Source organism: Sinohyriopsis cumingii, chromosome 6, assembly GCF_028554795.1.
Source record: "Sinohyriopsis cumingii isolate HCF-2022 chromosome 6, ASM2855479v2, whole genome shotgun sequence".
NCBI lineage: Eukaryota > Metazoa > Mollusca > Bivalvia > Unionida > Unionidae > Sinohyriopsis > Sinohyriopsis cumingii.
The window spans coordinates 27,785,163-27,798,250 of NC_142966.1; the positions used below are offsets into that span (position 1 = coordinate 27,785,163).

The 13,088-nt window shown below is 30.9% G+C and overlaps 1 long non-coding RNA gene across 2 annotated transcripts; it reads left to right on the forward strand.

The window, feature by feature from the left end:
* Positions 1 to 1,077: 1,077 nt before the first annotated feature.
* On the forward strand, positions 1,078 to 11,874 carry LOC149796552 (uncharacterized). 2 transcript variants are annotated; one of them, XR_016421446.1, is made up of 6 exons: positions 1,078 to 1,195; positions 2,036 to 2,097; positions 3,547 to 3,610; positions 7,207 to 7,268; positions 8,841 to 8,903; positions 11,155 to 11,874. It is a non-coding gene; the product is annotated as an uncharacterized LOC149796552 (long non-coding RNA). The 2 variants fall into 2 exon arrangements; XR_016421445.1 differs by lacking the exon at positions 11,155 to 11,874 and adding an exon at positions 9,126 to 9,604.
* The last annotated feature ends 1,214 nt before the right edge of the window (positions 11,875 to 13,088 follow it).

The window sequence follows — 13,088 nt, forward strand, 5'->3', positions numbered from 1 at the left end:
ATATATATATATATATATATATATATATATATATATATATATATATATATATATATATATATATATATATATATATATATATATATATATATATATATCTCCAGTTTCCTGTATAAGATGGAACACATGTTAAGAGCAATCTTTGTTCTTTACATGAGAAAAAGATTTCAGAAGTATAACGAATACAACTGTATAATATAGTTAGATACAACATATGCACATCTAACGTATATTGTCTCCATTACTTAGAATGTCAAGTTTCTCTCAGTGATTATCTCACATCTTACTGTGGCCACTGTCAAAAGGAGATCAAAATTATTTCTAACGAAGTAGCTAAAAGATGTCCACGTTTATCTCTTTTTTATTAGTAAAGATGATACATTTGTTTTTGTCTACATTAGAAGCGGAAGCTTGAGACTGTTACAGTTGTTCAAAGCTATTAATCTCAATTTTCATTTATTTTGCGAATAATCTAATGTAATGATGACATAATTTTATGCAAATATTTCATCTAAAATGTACCCTCAAGGGATGCATTTGTTGCATTACTAGAACTCGTAGGTTAGTATAATGAATATTAATAGTTTTTTGTTCCCGTTAAACAAGATATGTCGTAATTTTTTAACTTTTAAGATTCAGTATAGTTCGTAACTTTTGTGCGACATTACTACTACTGAGATAAAGTTATTCATGTATTTATTGTCGTGCTAAAGTGTCGATGATTTGGATAATGTTAGTTATATTTGCAGCATCAACATAAGACATGAGCCACTAATTTGTCTAGGCATCTAAAAAAAAATGCATGTAACAATTTCTTTTCGGATGTTTGGTATCATCTTATTTTGATCAATTACCTGGGGTTAATACTAGAGACAAAGAAATGTATAATATTATGGTCTAATGACTTTAAGTTGCTATGATCATTATGTCTCTGAACTCACGTAAGAAAAGTCAAATACATAATGCATAATGAAGTGCGATTAAACGGTACACTCGCTGTAGTGCATGTGTTTGGGCATTTGCAAAGCATGTGGCCAAAAACCTGAAAATATGTCTTTGGTTATATCTTAAAATAATATATGGTAGGTGTAATAATTTCATTTTCTTCTTTTACTTTCTAGGAACAATGATGCTGGTGACTCAAACATGGAACTGAACGAGATAGATAGAATTAGAGAAAATACGTTGAGAGAAGGTACACCCAATGACAGAATAACTCCAACTTATTATAACGTCGCTTCATTATGCATGCAAACCATTGGGTCTTTATAAATATGTATTATATATGACTGAAACAAGGAAGAATTATTACTATTTAGAAAACACCAACATTTCAGAATGTCGCTTGTTTGCTTCTCTTGTAATAACTATTTCATTTTGTTGAATGATTACTTTAGAATGAATTTCATTACATAACGTAAGATCAATATAGAATATGGATACAAAGACTACATTTTGGCTCAGCTAAAATAAATATATGTCTACATGTTTAGCATAAATGAGAATACATTTAAAGTTCATATCTTAACACATTATCACCATATTATACAAGTACAAAAGTTTTGCCTAAATGGGGTATTAATATATCGTATGCATACTTGAATGTTTTAAAATTAGATCATTATATTTATTAAAAATGATATTTTATAACGTTCGTATGCTCAAACGTTGTTTAAGAGCTCTGAATTAAAACATTCTGTCCTGTGATACAATATCGTTATACTTTACATCATAAACTTTGTTTCGAAGCATTCATTTAATAAATAATCACATTCTGATGTATGCCTAAATGCATTTAAATAAAGTTGCTTAAAGTAAATATAATGAAAATAAACGCGATGCTATATCCTATATGGAGAAAGGAATTACACGCTATGCTGATTATATTCTAACAAAGTATGTAATGAATGGATAGCTATGATATAAGGGTAATATGTATTTGTTAATTGCGTACGTCCACATATAAAAACAGCAAGAATGTAGTTCTAAAACAAATACATTATTTCCTTACGGTCCCTGTATTCTTTCTCTTTAGTGACTGTCATCGGGGTTGATACCCTATGTGAGGCTACTGAGGATAACGAGGCTGAATGTGAGGTACGACAAAATTGATTTTAAGCCAGCTTAGAATAGACCTTTACCAAGCAATACAGTTTGTCTGGGATTGTAAATATATCTTCTGGCAGCACATATTTATATCTTTGTGTCTCTAGTAATGTACATTTGTAGTAGGTAAGACTGCTCCTCTTAAAGCAAAAGGCCGAATTAAAACTAGTGTTATTGGACGCAAAAGTATTTCCATTCTTAGCACTTGCAAACGTTATATTTTAGAAATGGTTATTTGGCCACAATCCTTTAATATTGATACGGAGTGAAATCCATTAAATTCGTTAATTTAGATTTTTCCAAGTTGGATAGAGGTAAATGTCACATTTAAAGGAGGATGATTTTATAACTCAACCAACCCATGAGCATACATTTTCAAATAGCTTGGTCTTCTTTTGCAAATAAACCTTAATCTCCATGCATTGCGGAACAAATAAACATGAACTTCAGATATGAAAGGATATTGGGTTATTGTTTATCGTTTGTGCTCAATATTTCCGTTTCATTTCTTATTTCCGTTTGCATTTTAAAACCTTTCAATAACACAATTTCACTTTGAAGGTCGGATGCAGTAGACGATTGTTACATGAATTATAATAAGAACTTTCTAGATATGAACAATCTGATTTAATATCAACTCAATTCATTGCATAGTTGCATCATTTCTGGCATATATTTTCCCCAACAGTTAATAGTGTCGTGGCAAATAATGTTTAATGTAAACTCCCTCCTTTATAAGCCACTACCATATCTCGCCTTTGTTATTTGTTGGTGTTTCTGTTGCTGTATTAAATATTGACGCTATCGATCATTGGCCTTTTGATGTTTCGTGTCTAGCCATAGCTAACAATGCTGAACGAGGCTGAACGCACGATCTACTTACTAATACACGTATCTATAAAGTGCTGTGACAAGATTATTGTTAAAAGGTTGGAGGACAGCTTTATAAAAATAATTAATCATTGTCACTGAGGCCTTACACGTGGATTCTCTTTGAAAACGTCCTTCAAATCATATCCCATTTATCTAAAACGGGCACTTTACTATATGATTTGATATCACTGATCCTGCAAAAATACATTGCGATTCTACCAAGTGTCAAACAAAGTATCCATTTCTCGAGATAAGCATTTACTATGATCTGAAACGTGCTGTAATACATTTTAGGCTAGCACTTATATCATATTAAGTCTAGATCAAAGAATTTGTCACGATAGTCTTGATACAGTCGAATCTGGAGGACAATTTTAATTGTCTGAGACAAGTATAAATTGGGCCAAATAAAATGTGAGATCTAGAATTGCGACATCCACACTAATCACAATGCCTATAATGTATCTCCGTCTATAATGTATATGATAATTTCAAGAACTGAATGTGAATGACAAGATTGCCTCCATCTAATGCAATACATTACTACAATTAGTAGTCTTTTTCCAGGAAATTCCAGATAACAGCAGACTCGAGAATTCTACTTACTGGAATATAAACTGCACGGAAATGGGTTAGTATTTTTTCAGAGGCACTTGAAAATTGATTTAAATATCTTATTTAGGTGCGGTTGTTCATAGGCAAAGCCTATGTACAAAATGTTAATATAAAGTTGCACTTTGTGTAAATTGTTTGTGACATCGGATTATTATACGACTGAAAATTATGCTGAAATGTTTGTAAATGAAACATAACAATTAGAATCAGATGGACCAAATGAAGTCAATAAAGATGGATGAGGAATATAATCAAGCGTAGGTAGCGAAGGTGAATAGTGAGAGTCTACAATTAATTGAAATTGAGTTTAAAGCAATGGAAAAACAAAAGTCGTCATTGAGCAGCAAAATAAACCAATCTTAAACAGGCTGAGAATAAACGAGCGTCAAAGATGAAATATCGTCTGGCATATGTTTTTGGTATTTAAATGTGAATGGGATGTCCTTAAGGATTTAAGTTACAATGTGCCTTGTAATAAATGTTTGTTGCCTCCGCACATGGTGTACGGTACTAAATTCGTTTGTTTCAGTTGTATAATGTATGAAATAGAATCATTTATGCATTAGTTCAGTCCATTATATACAGCCACATGTCATGAGTGTGTTTACACTTGCATACCGATATATGCACACCATATACCGCTTTGCATCATTTTGTGGGTGTAAGTAATTGTGAATAATCCTCTAACCGCATTTTAGACCTTTATTACAAACGTGTTTATGTTTCTTCTTTTTTTTGCAATTGCTGCATTGTCTAATATGTAATGTTATGAATTCCTCTTCTACACTGTATGTCCATCCTGTTTTCTGGTATTGTTTGTCTTTGATCTTATCTTCATACATTGAATACTATAATCCTTTGGCTATTTTCTCAAACGTCATGTTATATATTTGTATCCATGTTTGCTATTGTTCACTTGCATACATCTCCCCAGTCTTAGCTGGTCCATTGGATCAACATCAAATCAATCAACACTATTCTTAATATTGTTCAACGTACATTAGAATTGATAAACGACATTCAGGGGCATGGTTTATTTACAAATTAATACAATACAAGCTCTGTCTGGTCCTCAAATACATAATATTGGTAGTGCTGTATTCCTACATGACGTTTATCTCTGATTTAATAAATATTTATACATTGAACTGTCAAGTCTTAGGGATCTCAAGAAACGACGATATGTGTTTAATGTCCTTTGAGAATACAATAATTAAATTTCCTGTCCCCAAAGACATCCACATATTTGATTAGGGATATAAATGGTTTATTAGATTTATGTTATGCTACTTCTAGAAGCGAAGCTATATTATTTAATTATAGTTTTCATTTAATCTTCAGTCGAATAAAATCGGATGCAACGAATAATACAATTAGTATAGATGTAACTATTGAAAACTACATATTTACAGTAATGTATATTTAAGGATCATATATACAACATACATAATTTTATGTTCAGATAAAACTATAAACACCCTGCATTGCTAAAGTGATAATGTCTTGACTGGAGGAGAGTTTAACTTTGTGGTCTGTCCACACATGGATGTTTTCATTTATAAGTTGTGTAAAGCTCAACAGCATGAGAAACTATATTAGATATATGAACCGAACCGAAGTTAGTAGATGTTATGACGATACATTTATATAGGTATCCATCGGAAAGCAATGAAGGAAAAGTAACCCAGGCCAGTAGAACAAGCGACACTAGATTGAAGTTGCTGATGCGGAATATATGACTGATTATTCTTTTGCAAACATGAAGATAGTTTTCTGAAATTAAACAATTCGTTTTTAAAAGTCCATGAATATGTCAAATGAGTTAAAGAAGATATCGAAAAAATATATAATAATATATATTATTTGAATAGTTCGATACCTTTGAGAACGTAACTATATATGAAGTCAAATCTGATATAAGATGTATCAATATGTTTTTGAATTGCTTCTATTGAAAATTAAAGGTACAGTAAATTCACAGCCATACTTTTGTATAATAAATTGCCATATCAGCAGAAATATTAGCTAATGCACATACAAGGAAAATTTAGAAGCAAACAGCCGTGTAAAGGAAAAACAAACACAGAAGAAATACAAACATTGATGGTATGGCGATTATTTCTAGAGATATACTGATTGAAAGTGGCCAGATATTTATGCAGTTTCGAAGCAAGGAAAATAACGCCGCTTCTCATGAAAACCAACAGTTCTTTACCAGACAGTCAGACGAAAGTTTGGATGAAGGGACATCATTTTGTTTGACCTGTTATAAAAAGCGTGAATTCGATCCTGTCGATGGTGAATTGCCACTTTAATCATCTGACATTTTTAAAATTAACGAGTTTCAGAAATAACATTGTCAGTGTGCATTGAATTCTGCAGTTGCCGACGATCAAAATACGTGTAAATTATTTGTTAGTGAATGCGTCAAGATATTTAGCATGTGTGTGAATAATGTTCATTTATATATTGTCCCATTCTACCCGTTCATGAGTTTTGCATAATAGGGATGTTATTATATATCACGTATACATTATTTATTTCAACTGCATTATGATACATCTTTCAAATGAATGAAATGTCTCTTTTTCATATCATAACCAAAATTGTTTAGGAAATCTGAATTCGTTCACCCTGTCGTGCGATACACTATTGTGAAAATGAAGTCATGTAGTTTGTATTATGGCATAAATTTTACATAAAATCACATTTAGATATATGCACAAATGTATTTGTTTAAAGATTCGTAAAGAAAATATGATGAAAACGTCATACTATATCACTTTTGGAACGAGGAATTGTATGCCAGACTAATTATATTGAATGAATGTCGTTAATGCATGTATGAATGTGACAAATATAATTCTTACGATCATGATTCCATATATGAAAAGAGCAAGTCTTTAGTTCAAGTCATGCCATTATTTTCCAACACTCTCTTCATTCATCCAATTTCGCGACTGTCACAAGGGATGACAGAGAACGGGATGTTGCAATATGTAAAGAAAAGTGTGCATAAATATATTTGTGAATTATTTGTTAATGAAGAGGTCGATATATATATATATATATATATATATATATATATATATATATATATATATATATATATATATATATATATATATATATATATATATATATATATATATATATATATATATATATATATATATATATAGTATGTGTGTGAACAACGTTCGTTCATTTATTGCCTCATTATCGACATATTCAACAAGTTCACTAGTTTTGCATAATAGAGGTATTATTATAGCTTATGTATACATTATTTTAAATACATTATGATACTTTTTTAAAGTGACGTTTGTCTTTTATCCAAGGAATGATCTAACGTTGTTGAAGAAATCTGAATTCATTCATCATATCTTGTGATCTAATTTTGTGAAATTTAAATTTATTTAGTTTGTTGAAGGCATGTATTGAATGAATATAGTGAATAAATGGATGACTGTGATAAGCAAGTATAATATACTTCTTAAGATCATGATTTCATACTTCTTAAGATCATGATTTCATATATGAAAACTGCAACTTTGCAGTTCAAAGCCTTTTAATCATTTTCCCTACAGTCTCTGTTATCCTTCCATTTAGGGACTGCCACCAGGGATGACAGTGCACATAAGGTTATTCCAATATCAGAGCCTGAATATATGGTAAGAAAAAGGAAACGTTAAGCCAACTATAGTAATTAACACAGACATTCAAAAAATAATATGCACCATCTGGCAATCAATATGTATTTGTTTGTTTTAGTCTGTTTTTTCTTGGTAGGTTAGACTGTTGTTATTAAATCAAGATGATATAATAATACTGACGATAGGAATAATTATTTCTGGTCCAGTATTATTAGAGTCAAATATATCTTAATTTTTAGAAACCGTAAAAACTTGGATATTTTATTTCGGTCACAATCGTTTAATACTGATACCTTAACAATATATATATATATAATAGTTACAATACCGAGTGAAATCCATTAATATAATATTGTCTCTTCATGTTTTTGCCAGTGGTATTGAAGTGAACAATGTAACATTCACAAAAGGATTATTTCAATCCTTAACCAACTCAAGGGCTTGACCTTCTTTGGCCTAGAAGCATTTCTCAGCATGTATACCGGAATAATTATGCCTACATGATATAGGGGAAGTCGCTCTGGGTTTCATGTTCTCGGTTGCGCATAGCATTTCAGTTCCATTGGACATTTTCGTTTGCAATTTTATAAACTTAAAATTAAACGTTCATTGTATTTTTATATATAAAAGTTCAGAAATTCAATTTATTCATAATTAATGTATTATCTGTAAAGTCTGGTGTGAATATTTGTCTTGTAAATATTTCTTGTCATTTTTCCTTACCTGGCTATATTAAATATCTATACAAATTAGGTACACAAAAAACATGTTCTAAGAAACATTGATACAGAAGACGCCTGTCTTCCAGTAAATAAAATATTAGCATACGTTATAGAAACGATCTATTTTAAGATCAATTTTATTCATTCTACATCTGTATTATTTCTAACATGAGTTGTCTTCATGAGTTAATATTGAGGCCAACTTTGCAAAATGTTTAACCATAGTCACTGAGAATTTATACAGTGCATTCGCTATGAGAACATTATATTGATAATATCCCATTTATATGAAAAGGAAACTTTGTATATATTTTGTTATCACTGATAGATTTAAAATATATTGCACTTATTACAAATAACCTAAAGAAGCGGCCTTCGTTTCGTTAATTAGCGTATTAGAATCCAAAATGTACCGTTATTCATGTAAGTTATCATGTTACCAATACTAATTAAAGTCTGAAGGAATAATGTCCCAGTGGATCTTACACTTTCCCTTAATTATTTGGACACAGTCGAATTCGGAGAATAATTTTACGTGCCTCGAATAATTACAAGTTACTTAAGCTCTGTATTTACAAAGTTGCATTCGTCATCGTCAAAGTTTGAGAATTGATTTAGAAAGAAGATAAATATAATAAAATTAGACAGAGGGAAGTAAAAGCTATATCTATCTAAAGACGGATGCCAAATATATAACTTTCTAGTGATATTGCGAGATTTATAAGTGCTACATCCATGCTAATCAGAATGCATATATTGTATCCGTTTATGATGCTTCTAGGAGATGAATATTCCAGACCTGAACGTGCACGAGGAAACTTATTACACCTAAAGTTACATAATGTTACAATTTTATCTCCTTTTTCAGGAACTTCAAGATGCGTAAGAATCGAAGGTTCTCTTTATTCCACGATAAACTGCACATGAATAGGTTTGTACTTGCTCAGAATCTCTTGAAGAATTGATTGATTTTAATGAATTTTTGCTGCACACTTCTTCATCGACAACTCGTGTTTCAATATACATTAATTTAAACTTGCACCAATTTAAATTAGTTGCGATATCCAGTTATTCAAAGATTCAAAATACGTCCAATGTGTTGAAATCAAACATAGTCAATATAATCAGCTACAATGTATTTTATTTCATTCAGATAAACCAACTTAATATAATGGAGACGGAATGGAAATAGAACAATCATAGACATTGAAGATGATATTACATGCCTGTAATTATTTGAACGAGTGTTAAAGGCCATGGAAGAATGGAGAAATGTTGCAAGTGAACACAAAAGAAAAACATGATGAGAACAGCAGAGATCTAAAACTAAATGAATGAAATATCGTCTTGCGAAAATTGTATGGTGTTTAAATGTGAATGCTCTGTCTTTAATAATTGAAGTCACGCTATGTTATAGTTTGCATTGCCCTTAATCATTGTTTGGATCAGTAAAATCGTATCTTTCCTTTTTATAATGTGTGTATGTATGTACTATTTCAGTATATTAAAAGGACTTCACGTATATACTGCTTCTGCACTATTATATTTATATAAACACATTTGATACTGATACGCAACTTTTTGTAGACGTTCCAAAGATGGTAAAACCATTAGACCATATTTATGTTCTTAATATATGCGTTTCTCTTTCTTCTATTTTTAGTAATAACTGCGTATTGATACGTAATATTATTATGTCACCTTTTCTACACTTTGCTTCTAGCCAATTTTCTTGTCTAGTTTTTGTTCTCTTCTCTACATACTTTCAAATCTACTTTCTGTTATACTTACTACCTAGTTACATATTATAACAGTTGTTTATCCGTTTTTCATCTTACTCTGCCACCTTGCATCCAGATCTTAGTTGGTCCACCAGATCAACATCTTCTTTTTATGTTTTCCAATGTACGTCATTATTGTCAGACGTTGTAATGGGCTTTGTTGATTTATATAATCTAACCTATACAAGTTCTTCTTTTAATTAAAAGAATCCTTCGTGCAGTCATTAGCTATTTATACACTGAACTGTCAGCTGTTAGGGGATCTCAAGAAAAAGAGAGACGTATTTCCTATTCCTAAGAATATAAGAATGAAATGTACTTTCCTCATGCTGCCCACATCAGTGAATGCGAATATTAATGGTTTGTTTGATTCATGTTGTGCTGTGTCAAGCAGTGTAACTATATTACTTGAAACAATTTCAGCTTCAGTTAAATAAAAACAGATATTGTAGGCAATCTGGGTATCATGGATATAATCACTGTAAACTAAAGGTTTAGATTTATCAATATATATGAGCCAAATAGACCAAATAGACAATGTCAAGACGTTTTTCTTGAGATGTAAAAGTCACATGTCATCACATATGTATCGCGCAAATATGATATGGTTTCAAAAAGGTCTGTCAGTTGGGAGACCGGTTTATTTCTAGATTGTTCCGTGACAAGAGCCGAGTTTATTTACCTTTTTAAGTTAACATTTAAACCTCTCTTGCATACAGGGTTTATTCCAGGTTACAGCTATACTGCCCTCCATCCTACCTCCACACACCCATTATCAACTGAACAATACCCTTAAGTTAACTTAGTATCGTTGTACTTGTTTATGGGTTTCACGCCGTTTATCATATGATTATATATTCTGCATAACTAGCACCTGCTGAGGTAAATGTGCCATATTTATACAGAGGAGACCATTTTCCCCCAGTTAGAGTCGAAAAATGGCCGCTAAAATATTAAAATGTTCATTAAAAATTAAAGAAGAGTGAGATACATTATCTGTCCCACGATCGAGCTAATCAGAATACTGAACAATAATTTCATTGGCTTATTTTATCAGTCAAAATCACATTAAGTTCTATGTAACATGTTGTGGTATCAACACCATAAAACTGCACCTACTATAAGAAAACTGTACCGACTATATTATAAAGAAGTGTAAAACTCAAATGAATCAGAATTGGTATTGCATATATGTATCGAACATATGTTTGTAAAAGTTTTGATGACACATAGTATAGAAATCCCAAGGTAAACATGTAGGAAAAAGAGCCGATAAAGCATGCTGGTATGTAAATGCTGAAACATGATTTAGTACAGATTATTCGATTGGAAAAATGAGGATTGATTTCAGAATAGAAATTAAGCAAAGCACATCCTTTAAATTTAATACATTTATTTCAGAAAGACCATGAATGTGTGTTAAGAACAAAAGAAGACAGCCTTAAAGTTATACATTAACAGAGATCCTCTAACCAGCCAGATACGTTCGAGACCTTGCACATTCCGGATCCCAGATCTGCTAAATAAGTACTAGTTTTCCTTTGATATGATGCTACGAGAATTGGATATATATCATTTAGCAAAAAAGTAGGATCGGTAGGAAAGGAAGCTAATTGCAAACATAGGTAATTTATTCTTCTATCTTGAAATAAATGATAGACGTAAACATTCAATACAAGGTTCTATGTCACTTAGTAAGTGACAATGTTTTTGCAAATAATTGATTGAAGAAAAAGCCCAGGATCGGATAGATTTACGTTAGAACGATGCAATATTTTGAAGAATATTGAACAGTTCTATTTAGGGCTATTAACCTATAGTACTAACTTAAAGAAATGTCTTCGACACAGAAAGATGAAGCAATCATATATATGGAAAAAGGAAATCAACAAAGGCGGAATATTTTGATACCCGTTTCACTTCTAAATGAATGGAAAGAAGCACATTCTGTATGCATGACAAGCAATTTTAGAACTTTTGCAACCCACAGTTACACATAAAATTATAACGTGTATTTCTTATAATAATGATACAATGTAGTGACGAATGATGAAAACTCATACTACTTCATATTTGAAACTAAAATGCGTAGGAGTTCCTGGATTGATTCTTTTAGTTGAATTTAAAAAGGCTATAGACTCAGTCTCATAATGGTTTATAAATATAATTATAATTTGTTTTTACAATTTTGAATACCCATTAAGAAACTGGATTGAACGTTTTAATCGAAACATCGAAACTTGTGTATTTACTCAAACTAAAGTCCCTGACTGGGTCGGTATGAAAAGAGGGCGTAGACAGGGGGATCGCATCTAGTGTATTCTTTCCTGTCCGTGTTAAACGAAGAATACAGATATTAGGGGAATACATGTATGTACCATAACATATGTCATTTCTTAAATTGCTGATTACTTTTGAATCTCTTTTGATGGTACAGATAAATATATGAAGTCTGTTTGAAATTTTTAACATCAATTCTTCTCATTTTTTGTTTATGCCTTATAAGTAATGCAAAAAGTGGTTTTGTTCGGAAGTTCAACGAACAGCAAAGTTAAATATTTTCCGAAATATTAACTTTCCAAATAAGTTATGAAACATTTCACCTCTTACATATTCATCAAAACTTTCATTTTATGAATGTTTTGAAACTTGCCTGGCTGTGAAGAATGTTGTCTAAGCAATCTAAATTGAAAAACTGTTACAATATTTAAGAAAAATAAGTTTCTTTTAATGGTAAATAGATTTACTAAATAGATTTACCAAAGTCAATAAAATCTATCTGAATCATATTTCGCATGAAGCGTTTGAAACATTTTTAGAAATACCTATACCATACGGTAACAACTCAAGCTTTTATGATCATAGAGAAAAGAGTGTGTTGCAATCTATAGTTTCAGAAAGTCAATACATTTGTAAAACGTTTGTTATGAAAATGACTTTTAGACAGGCTTTGATACTTTAAAATGTTTTCAGTTTGCTTTAATTTCATAGATTTTTAAAGGGTACTTAAAATTTAACATCATGCAACAATAGATTCAAAATAAATTATGTGTCTGTTTTACAACAACCTTAGATAAAGACTATTGATGCACATTCCCTATTACAATAGATAAACGCAAACGAATACATTAGACATTGCTCACAAAGACATGCCAAAATTCTACAATAAACTAAAGTGTTGAAAATGGAATCTGCTACACAGTTTACTGATATTATGTATTTTGTAAATATAGAAACAAAAACTTTAGAAATGTGTACAATTATAGCATGTTCCTTCCCATTTCTATATGTTTGGTTCCATTGCTTTTATATTTCATTTTACAGAGACACTTAAT